Source organism: Phalangium opilio, unplaced genomic scaffold (assembly GCF_054372755.1).
Source record: "Phalangium opilio isolate 3A_F unplaced genomic scaffold, DU_Popi_V2 ptg000329l_1, whole genome shotgun sequence".
NCBI lineage: Eukaryota > Metazoa > Arthropoda > Arachnida > Opiliones > Phalangiidae > Phalangium > Phalangium opilio.
The window spans coordinates 42,584-54,801 of NW_028324226.1; the positions used below are offsets into that span (position 1 = coordinate 42,584).

The 12,218-nt window shown below is 40.3% G+C and overlaps 1 long non-coding RNA gene across 2 annotated transcripts in view; it reads right to left on the reverse strand.

The window, feature by feature from the left end:
• LOC149610111 (uncharacterized) overlaps positions 1-12,218 on the reverse strand; it is a 75,063-nt gene that overhangs the window by 33,850 nt on the left and 28,995 nt on the right. For both annotated transcript variants that reach the window (XR_016376513.1, XR_016376512.1), the window contains one exon: positions 10,146-10,399. This is a non-coding gene — a long non-coding RNA (uncharacterized LOC149610111). The remainder of the gene's footprint in view (positions 1-10,145; positions 10,400-12,218) is intronic.

The window sequence follows — 12,218 nt, forward strand, 5'->3', positions numbered from 1 at the left end:
GAGTAAGACATATCAGCCTTCTTCAATCTAAGATCGTTATTGAACCTTTATCTGGGAGAAGTGTCTACTAATAAATGGGTAGAATTGTGAGTACACTGGTAAAATAAGCTAATTACACTTCAAATGTGTAATCAACGCTTGGAAGCCCATATCTCCGCAACTAAATGTTGAAGACCCCATGTTCTCACTCAGTTTGACCCAAAGAACAAGTCGCCATTCAAATTATTTCAGAGACTTATGGGGAAACACCCTGTATATAGTAAAATGTCTTTGGTAAAAAGGCGAACTGAAAGGATGATCGTTGGGTGTTTGGTCAATTTCATCTTGAAAGGGTAACACGTTTTAGAAAACACGCTTCTCGTTTCCCATAACGGTTTAAGGGGGTATACGTGGTAAGATTTCCAGGTGAGAAAACTATAGCGAGAGTGTAAGGTCGTAAAGATGGTATATATAGTCCAGTAAGACTTTCTTCGGTCGAAGGTAGCTGTGAAGAATCATGGTCTTTCCTTCAATGGTAGGCATCATTGCGGCAGGCGGTGTCTCCAAAAGAAGGCAACCAGTCGAGGGGTCCGACATTCCCAAAAAAGCGAACGGTATTTCGTGATTTCTTGTTTGATTTCGTGATTTTTTCTCTGGTTTCGCCAAAGATTTCGTGATTTCTTCTCAGATTGCGCCAAAGATTTCGTGATTTCTTCTCAGATTGCGCCAAAGATTTCGTGATTTCTTCTCAGATTGCGCCAAAGATTTCGTGATTTCTTCTCAGATTGCGCCAAAGATTTCGTGATTTCGTCTCAGATTGCGCCAAAGATTTCGCGATTTCTTCTCCGATTGCGCCAAAGATTTCGTGATTTCTTCTCTGATTTCCCCAAAGATTTCGTGATTTATTCTCTGATTTCGCCAAAGATTTCGTGATTTATTCTCTGATTGCGCCAATATTTCGTGATTTATTCTCTGATTTCGCCAAAGATTTCGTGATTTATTCTCTGATTTCGCCAAAGATTTCGTGATTTATTCTCTGATTGCGCCAAAGATTTCGCGATTTCTTGTTTGATTTCGCGATCTGTTTGATTTCGCCATTTCTTGTTTGATTTCGTGATTTCTTCTCTGATATCGCCAAAGACTTCATGATTTCTTCTCTGATTTCGCCAAATACTTCATGATTTCTTCTCTGATTACGCCAAAGATTTCGTGATTTCGCCAAAATTTCTTCTTCGATTTCGCGATTTCAGCAAAGATTTCGGAGTTTCCTCTTTGATTTCGTAACTTCGTCATTTCTTCAAAGATTTCGGAATTTTGTCATTTCTCCAAAGATTTCGCGATTATACGAAAAGGGTAGGGGATTTCGTGTAAATGTCGAACCCCTCGCAACCAGCAGCATGCGGAGCGCGCTTTATTAGGGCGTTCTCAATTTAGCGTGGGACAACGCAAAAACAAAAGCCGAGCTAAGCCTTTGGCTCGTCTCGCATCCTTCCTATCTCTCCTACAATTTTATTTCGTTTCGGGAAGCTTTTAAGACCATTAAATTTTCGCTTTACGTCCCGATTCCGTTATAGAGCTCTCTACTCTTTTTCCCCTCTTCTTTTTTTTTCTGGTATTTTTTCTTTACTCCCAGTTAGGCTTAGCTTGATAACGTTATATAACGTAAGAAGCGAACGAAGGAAGAAATTTTTATATACGTATACTAAAAACAACGGACGGGACTAATTCAATCTCACTCCTAGTCCGTCTTAGTTATTTAATATCTCTAGTTTCTCTTACGACCAAAAAAAAAAAATAATAAGTGTCATACCAAGTTTTCATTCCAAGGTTCTTGATATTGAGGGTACTAACCCTTTTCATTTGAAAAAAAAATACGTATGTGAATCCAAAGACATTATATAGGGCCACGAAGTGATATCTAGTTTATTAGGGAGAAGGTATAAGCTCGCCACATTCCCAGTTTTATCTCCAATCCAAACGTAGGTCCGGAGTTAATCCCCGCCTCTAAATTACAACCAGCATCTCATTGGTTCTTGAAAACTCACGTCACCGCGATGCGAATGACGAAAATTACGGTTTTTCCGACTGAGGATCGAGGCGAAATAGCCCGGCCTCCTTTTACGTCCCCCCCCCCTTGGATTTTGAAAGGGGGACTGGGACAGTTGGCACGAACACTTAAACCTTCTCTCTAATAAACTAGATATCACTTCTTGATAGGGCTACGACGTTCCCAGTTCACCACCAAATTTTATTCTGTATTGTTCGAAGCCGCCATATCCTTGAAGGAGATAGGGATGGAGTGGTGATCCCCATACCTATAACGTTGCCTCTGTACCCCCACCTACGGAACGGCATCGAAGTCCTCCCAGCATACTCAGTGGCGTTTGGGAAGGGTCGTACAGTATGGAATCGTAAAGGACGTACGTCCCCTTTGTCTTAAAAATAGAAGCTTGTTCCAATTTCATTACAGGTATTGCCATATGATATAAATATAATATCAGCAAAGGCTTAGAGAGGACGAAGAATGAAGCCTCGGGGGACGAAAGTACTCATCCCTTCATATTATTACTTAGATGCCTACTTAGATATGTCAGTAACAAAAGACAAAATATATTAGATATTGAATGATTGATATCATACATTGATGATACGGTGACAAATATCTATAGGTAGGGTTCAAAAGGTCAACTACACCTTGGCCTCTGTATGGTAAACCTTTTTCATGGGAACCGTTGCATTAACACCGTGAAACTTAACCAGGTCTATTTCCTTAAACACCTAGATATTACGAATCACTTCTCGCTGGACCTTAGACGCGCCTAGGAGCTCGTATTGCTACCAACCAATGAAACAACAGAAAATGTCAGAACTATAACAAGTGACGGAAACTAAGTTCTCAAGTCCGGCCCACAAAGACCGCATAGAAATTAAACAAGGGAGATTCATATAAGCTACATGTATCCCTAATAAAACGAAGAAAATATACCATCGCGATAAACTAGAAGTAGATTATCCGTAGATTAAGTAATCGCTCCGGCCGAGTATCATAATTTTCCAATAATAGTTGATTGATATACGGCGGCCACAAACACTGATAAAGTCAAAATTTATCTTTAAGAAATCAGGAAGGAAACGGTAAAAAAAAAAAAAAAATTGATGGCGTAGGCCTAGGTAGGTAGGTTTTGAGAAAAATCGTTATTTGGAAAAGTTGCTTTTCTTTTTTGGCCACGGCAGGATGTCATGGGAATATCGAGGAATATATATATATATATACAGAAATGCTATAGCTAGCTTCTGTGATGAATGTTGTAACGGGGGCATTTTATTCTATAGGGCGCTGAGCTACGCACCACCCAGCCTCTTGTATCTTGGGCGCCTGCCCACCCTGCACGCCCGAAAACTACGGGGAATTAATCGCCTTAGCTGTCAATTTCAGCTAGGGCACTTTTCCAACGTTGCCAACAAAACGTTTTATCTACTCCAGGGGTCATGACCCTCACACACCCTCCTTCGACACCTAAAGCTACTGTGTATATACTTCATTGGGTAGGATTAAGCCAATGCGGATAAAGGTGGCAAGGAGAGACGCAGCTTCGTCTTTGACGCCTTTTCTCTTATTGACTTTATTTGGGTAAACGAAATAAAACTGTCGCTCATAGACATAAGAAATACATTAACAGGTGAATATGCACGCGAAAACATTCTCATTACGTTATAGACCGAAAGTCTTTCAACGTGTAGTGTTGTCAAATCAGAGGGGTAGTAGAGGTTAAGCCGGAAGGAACATTGAATAGGTATGTGTACAACAAAGACGTTAAATATGGCTTCAACGTTACCAGTCCACCATGAAATTGGTCCGTATTTTTTGAAGCCATTGGATCGTTCAACATAACCAGATGTTTCGCCTTAAAAAACACACACAAGGTGACTCTGTCTCACCCCTTGAGTTTTAAAAGAGGTCTGTTCCGGGCTTCAGTCCCATTGGACCGCAATCCCATTGGAAAGAATATAGCCAAAATGTGCGGCTTTCTACCTTCCGTCCCATTGAACCAGACCCCATTGGACCGAATCCAACGGCACAGAAATCCATCCATTGGTCTAGAAACCTAAATATTCGGACGAAGGGGAAGGCGGTCCAATTAATGAGATTTCGGTCTGTTCTGGGGGTCGGTTAAAAACCAATTATCTCTTTCATTTAATATAATATCTATGAGTTTAACGGGCACATTATCGGAGGAGTACAGAAGAGGAGCAGCAGAAGCGGGCTCTCAACGTGCTTTCCATCTTTAAAAAAAAAAAAGAAGAAATCTTTCGAACTAGCCAGGAGGACAACAGGTTCGAGAAAACGATTTGTAGTAAAGAAACGAGTGCACTTTCCGATTCTCAAACTTCTTCTCCGCTTGTCTGCCTTTGAAGGGCAAATACGCTGTCCAATACCAACCCAGAAATAAATGGTTTACCAACACACACACACATACAGAAAGAGAGAGAGAGCGAGAGAACATTGTTCGTTGGGAAACAGCGGACGATTTTCCCAAGAAATTCTTTTCTTTAAAAGACTCTCTAAAACCGGCCGGCCGCATCAGTTTTTAACAAATCTTTCGAGGAAACCATTATCGAAATTTCGGAGAAATACAAGGAGAAAAATGTCTTGTTTAGATTCAATTAGGAATACTAACAATTTTTGATAACATTTTTAAACTTTGCCAAGAAATTTCGCTACAACTGGCTGAACCCAGTCTACACCCTTTTATCTATAGAAGGTTGCAAATTTTCAAAGACAATCACTAAGAAAGAATTTTTCCAATCCGTTATTGCAGATGGAGATAATAGAAGAAGGATGACACTCTGTATTCTCTTACGTAACATGATTCTTCCCAGACTAATGCATCTTTTTGTTTGCGCTTCTGCTCATGAAACATCAGATTAGGATCGCACCGTTGGGTGAATTCTAAAACTATGCTAAATCCAAGGCAATCAACCCACAAACCTTGATTGTCTTGACGTTGGACAAAAATCCACAAGCGCATGCCACTTGGAAAATTGTTCAGCGCTAATAGAGTAATGATGAGGGAACTATTCATCGCGTATGTTATTCGGTTTAGTAACCTTGCTCCAAATGTAAAATGATATTGGGATGAATCATGTTAAAATTACCAGGCCGCTTTATGGTACACTTCTCTTGAAGATAAGTATTATAAAGTTCTGGTTAATACCATCTTTATGGAATAATGTTGATTGTGTCTTTCAACCTATTTAACTAATATTTATTACTATATCCTATAGAAGGGCTTCATGCGAAACTTTTGGGGTTCTATTTGCCGCCATCTTTAAAAATGGCTTCCGGAAAACTAGTAAAAAATGTCGAGACGAGCTAAAGGACAAGGGATGCTTTTACTGCTATAGTAAAAAATAAATTATTTTAAGTATATTTTGTAGTATCACTGTAATACACTACAAGATAATCAATCGAAAAAGCGGGGCGACCCTGGCAAGGCAACTTCCTTCTGGGGGTATTTTCCAAAAAAAAAAACCAAAATAAAAAAAAACTTGAACATATACACAAATATTTCACTTTTACCCCAAAAAGCAAACAATACCCCAGCAAGGAAAAACCTCGCGTAGATTTTTCAATGTTGCTATACAGGGTGTTTCTGATAAGTCTGCCATAAATGAAGTGGGGTGTTCTTTGGGAAATCAAGTCTGAGTCGAAAATGTAACTTATATCTCCATTTCGCCGTCCGGTCCACTGTTTTTACAATTTGAGTTTTGTAGGGATGACCCCTTAATTAAATTAGAAATCATTGTCTAAGAAAGTTTATTAACAAAATTTTAAGGCGGTCATCCGTAAAACACTCCAAATCATAACTGGAAAACAGTGACTCTTGTGGCGAAATGGAGATAGAAGTTACATTTCCGACTCAAAATAATCGTGCAAAGAACAAACGTCCCTTAATTTATGGCAGACTTATCAGTAATAACACCCTGTATACTTAGCCTGAAGGGGTTTTTCCGTCCCAACCCCGCATGCCTTGGTGTGGGGATTCCAGCCGCAAACTAAAATAATGACGCCAAAACAAGAAAAGGGGCCTAGGGTGTATCAGTTAAAAAAAAAAGATGTAAGAGGGATATAGTAGAGAGAGAGTACTTTGTCTTTGTCTTATTATGTTTACAGGGGCTCCCATGGATCAGGAAGAAGGGGGTACGAAATATTCAGATTGGAGTGAAACTTAAAGCCTTAAAAACATGCATGGGGGCCTAAATTGAAAAGTTTTTGGTGAAAAAATAAAAAACTATACACTCTCATTTTTGCTTTTAACAAAAATAAAAATAAAATAAAAAACACATTCAGGGTAAACGTAAACAAGTTTCAACTTTCAGCGAAACGAGAAAACAACCATGGAAGATATAATACCACGTGATGTTTTCATAGTAGGCTTAATCAAAGGTTTCTATACGTAAAAGCCGGAAACCTCATGCCACAAAGAGTTAATATTACCAGAAGTATATATTCCTTCTCTTTGAGAGAAGTGTACTACCACAAAGCGGCCAGGGTAATGGTAAGATGATTCTTCCCAACATCAGGAGCAACAATTATTATAGCAAGGTTACTAAACCGAATCACATACGCGTTAAATAGTTCCCTCATCAATACTCTATTAGCGCTTAAATATTTGTCAAGGCGCATGCGCTTGTAGATTAATTTTTGTCCCACGTCAAGACCATCAAGGTTTGTGGGTTGATTGCTGAGGATTTAGTACTTCCAAACAATTATAGAATTCACCCTGGCACCTTGGCACGGTGCTATGCCCAAATGAAGTTTGATGAGATGAGAGGGAGAGCAAACACAAAGGTGTATGTCATGAGCCAGTGAAGAATCAGGTTACATAACTAAAGTATTAAGAGGATATAGAGTGTCATCCTTCTTCTATTATCCCCTTCTGATATTACTTAGTTGCCATATAAGATATCTCCAAGACGAAAGCCATATATAAAGTCCATCGCGATACAGATTTCTAACCGCATTTTCAAAAGCGCGGCTTCCCTCCTAACTAGCGCGGTCGTCATATACAAGAAACGCTAAATCTATTTACCGAGAGTCTGCGATACCACTAGATACAGGGTGGTACAGATTAGAAGTACACGTACAACTATTTTAACTTCTTGTACTAAAACAAAGGAGTCGAAAAGGAGCCGGACCGCAAGCGCGTTTTAGACCGGTAACCCTACATCTTTAACTCCAACAACGGGAGAGGGTAAACTTGGTAATCCTTTTCAGAAATCTCCATACTTATAACTCAGCCTCTGTACCACCATCTACGGAACGGCAAGTTAGTCCTCCCAGCATTCTCGATGGACGTTTTGGTAGGGTCTCATGGTACGAAAACATCTACAATGTCCCACAACAAGTCTCGTTTTATAATCCTCCCTGGCACAACTGGTGAATTCAGATGCGTCCAGGGCCGGATTAAGCAATTTTGCACCCGGGGACCGAGATAGTAAGCGCCCCCTTAAGTCGAGAAAAATGGAACAGCAAATGTTGCTGAGGGGGAATAGTTTAACTCAAGCAAGCATGCGACCGTGGGCCAGTGCCCCCTCGCCCCCTTAATCTAACCCTGGATGCGTCATAGTTATTTCTACCTTTAAACAGCGTTATACTTTGTGCATACACCTATCATACCGACTACGTTGTCAGTACAGCAAATCTTTCACTCCAAAAAATAAGTGTTAGTCTAATCCGTACCACCCTGTGCCTGTACATATATAAAAATAGGTCAGATTGTGTGGTGCCACGGTAAACAAACCAAAAAAAAAATATAAACATCTCAGGAAATATCACTTAATACAATCTTGGATAAACAAGAGCCAAAACAGACCGACGACATAACAGTACCAAATCATCCATAGCTGGACTAAATAATGCTTGAAAATATGTCATTGTTTTCTATCCAACGGTTCTTTGATTGGGTCATACCTCAAAAGAGGAGAGGGGAGGGGTATAAAATAAGCAAGATTTGAAGTTCCAATTTCTAAGAAGGAGGTACTTTATCACAGAAAAATAATGAAGTAAAAGATATCGTTGGACAACGAACGGGAAACGATTACATTTCCTATTTCTTACGAGCGATACGAGGGGCTAATCGCTCTCAGAGTTTCTGTACACCGATTACTGATTATGAGTAATCATTTAAGCACCGTCAAAGGCAAGAAACTTAAAGATTACAGGTAACAGTCAAAGGTACAGTCGTGTGCACCGACTACGTTAAGTGAGTGACCCCTCGAAGCCAAATACAATTCTATACACAAACCAGGGTGGGTTGGGGGCGGAGGTGGACAAGGAGTATGAAGTACTAAATGAATGAATGAAAGATGCTCTTTGGGAGTTAGTTCAAGGAAGCGGAAATAGTAGACTGACTGTTCCACCACCAAAACTTTTCTCCCGCCTTTTCTTCGCTCTTTTAACTTTCGATTCGCTCGCCCCGACTGTTTAGCCAAATGCTTCAATGAATACCAAACTAAAGTGGGTGGATTGACGTGACACCTTCCATCCCATTTAATCCATTTCCCCCTACATCCCCGCATTACTTCAAGTAATTCGAACACGATAAAGATACTACCAGAGGGCTAGGACACTTAATAATTTTTCAATATATATAATCATAAGTTTATAAGCTATGTTCCATAAGTGTGTCACTCGTTAATGAGAGCTTGTCATGAAGTGACGTAGGTGAAACGTCATAGATTCTCGTAAAGCGACGCCTGGTGAGGCGCTATCAAAGGCTTAGTACAGACTAAAGAGGAGGATGGACTGCAAAACCGAGTGTAGTCAATTCTCGCGTCGTTCTTGAACTAGCTCTCATTAAGCCTCTAACATTACGAAGTATGGGTAGTGACATACTTATGGAACATATCTTATAAACTTATGATATAATAAAACAGCCTGGGTTACCATGATGAAACATTCAGATTCAAATTCCCTCACTTTTACAGGTTTTCCCTAACATCACCCGTAGCTGAATAACTGAACCACCACTGATATTTCAGCAAGTTCAATCAAATTCCCTGACTTAGTTCAAATTCTTAAAAATCCCCAATTTTCCCTGACCTTTCTGGTACTTCTTTTAGATTCCGACTTTTCTCTAACCTTTCTGGGACTTTTTAAATTCCTCGACCTTTCTGGCACCTTTTCTATTTTCCCGGACTTTCCCTGACCTTTCTGGCACCATTTCTATTTTCCCCGACTTTCCCTGACCTTTCTGGCACCATTTCTATTTTCCCGACTTTCCCTGACCTTTCTGGCACCTTTTCTATTTTCCCCAACTTTCCCTGACCTTTCTGGGACTTTTTAAATTCCCTCACCTTTCTGGCACCTTTTCTATTTTCCCCAACTTTCCCTGACCTTTCTGGGACTTTTTAAATTCCCTCACCTTTCTGGCACCTTTTCTATTTTCCCCGATTTTCTGGCACCTTTTCTATTTTCCCCGACTTTCCCTGACGTCACCTTTCTGGCACCTTTTCTATTTTCCCCGATTTTCCCTGACCTTTCTGGGACTTTTTAAATTCCCTGATCTAATTCTGGCACCATTTCTATTTCCCCCGACTTTCCCTGACCTTTCTGACACCTTTTCTATTTTCCCCGACTTTCCCTGACATTTCTGGGACTTTTTAAATTCCCTGACCTTTCTGGCACCTTTTCTATTTTCCCCGACGTTCCCTGACCTTTCTGGCACCTTTTCTATTTTCCCCGACTTTCCCTGACCTTTCTGGCACCTTTTCTAATTTCCCACGTTTTCCCTGACCTGACCTGTGGCATCCCTGTTAAAGACTGTGTAAAACTGTTACCTGAATATACGGTGTTCATATTCGGTAACATATTTGTTTACTATACGAATTAATTACTAAAAAAGTGTATGAAAAACTAAGAAAATAAGTCGATGGCAAATGTCCGATCCCGGGGAAGATATTCACCACCAACGTACAAAGAAGACGCAAAAAAATAAAAAAGCACGCTCGTATATAGAAGGCACGCGTTCAACGAGACGTGAACTACATAACCCCCGCTTATATCCTTAACCCTTTGACGGTAAAAGTAGCCTATCTTTCAAGCCTTTACCTTTTAAAACATACGACTATTTATCATTAAAACGATATTGGTAAGTACTTACGGTGGCGTCTATGGTGGGTTGTGGAGCGACGAGCATCGAGCGTGCTTGATTTAGTAAATCTCGATGTCATTTAGCGTCCAAATGAGATAAAAGTCAGTCCAAGAAGAAGACCTTGCAGTGAGGAGCTAGTGAATGACCAACAACATTCCCCCGCTTCTACTTGCGGGGGCGAGGGGGAGGGGAAATAAGTATCCGCTTCAACTCTTTCTCCATTTCTTCGACGCCATCATTCCATAGTCGACATCCGTTTAACCCTAAAAACAAACAAATAAATAAATAAGATAAAAGGACTTATCTACTTCCAAGGACCCTATACTTTCCCCCCATTGATTCAATTCGATTACCTAATACGATTAATGCGACCAAAAGTAAATAAATAACAATTTAAAACCCATAAGTGAAATTGACAAATTCGTTAAGTATTTACAAGAACCCATAAATCGAAATTAAACCTTACGTAATTCAAAAAATATTTGCTAAGCCTAAATTGACATTCAATGTAATGTAAAAAAACTATACAAAAATAAGTAGAAGGGAAAAAAATGACAATTCAATATCTAAGACGCGGACAGCGGTGAAGGGTGGATTATTTTGAAAGCATATCGACTAGGGAGAGAAAAATGAAAACCAAAATCACAGTTAGTCAGTGACACCTTGCAGCGGGAAGAAAGCCAATGACAGAATGCAGTAGGCTCTGCAAGAAAGCTCAGGTAAGACCCGAGCATCTTTTCCTAACTTAGCTGAATCTCTCCGAGATTATTGGCAAAGATATCCTTGAATGCCTTGATGACAAAATGATGGCGCAAAGAGAAAGGAAGAAAAAAGAAAGTACAATGTTGTCTTTCTCTCTTTATTATTCGGCTCCGGTACCAAAGGATGGTTAGCTTAGTCAATGCCTTTATTTCAGTGTCAAGTAACCCGGGTTAGGGTTATATTCCATGCCACCATTTCCAAAGCCCCGAATTCATTGTTTGCTTAAAGTCGACAAGCTCCGAGTCGAGTCGAAATTGGCCATTGCATCCCATCTCATCCTATCCTTTCCTATCGCTTGACGACAAACGAAAATAGTTCAGACAAAAGCCTCCACCGATAATGTCTATCTATTCCTTGTCGCCCTAAATACAGCCAATATAAGATCAATGACGTAACACCGTTGGAAAGATATCATTGGATATTAACTTCCTAGGAGCAGAAGAAGAACCGCCGTGGTGGTGTCACAACTTCGCAAGAGCACTTTGCAACCAACAAGGACTCGGTCGAATTCCATCAATATTTTATTCTAATAGACCCTTTCAACCGGAGGGGGGAGGGGGTATTATCGTCTGCTTGATTAGGGTTAACAAGGAACAAACGGCACGTGGACGCAAAAAGTTCGATTTCACCAAATTTAGCCCGTATTTTTTGAAGCCATATCTTAAATTTAAGTCTTTGTTGTCCACAAACCCATCAATGCCCCATCTTAGAGAAAACAACGTGGTCAAATGCCAGACTAGATCTTACCCCCCACTTTTGAAAAAAAAAGGGGTCTATTTGAACGACGGAATTCAATCAAGTCAATATTTTTGCAAACTGCTCCTCGGATTTCGTTTCATTCATTCATTGGGTTTATTTGAAGAGAGAGGTGTCCGGCCAGGATATGATGGCGTGTCTATGTGTACTTTAGCAGCGTGCACCAGAGCTTTATGTTCCCCTTTTTCTATTTGCTTTAATATTAAGAAGGGAAACTTGAACTGTTGGGAAGCGAAACAGGCGGCGACGCGCAAGCGGGGCCTTTATGGATGTGTGCAGGAGGGTTGGCGTATGACTGCGGCACCATTCTCGTACGACGCACGCACCTGAAACTCGAGGAAGGAAGCCAGGTCGTTTGCCCACTTATAAAACCTTGTCGTCGAAATTATTTGCAGCCCAAAAATAATATAGCGCAGATATGAGATCATATACAACCCCGAGGGGCCGCCTCCATCAGAGAAAGAGTGCTTATACCCGAAGTTTATAATACTTCTATTCGAGAGACGTGCACCACCACAAAGCGGGTTAATTGTAATATAATTCTTCCCAACATCATTACACATA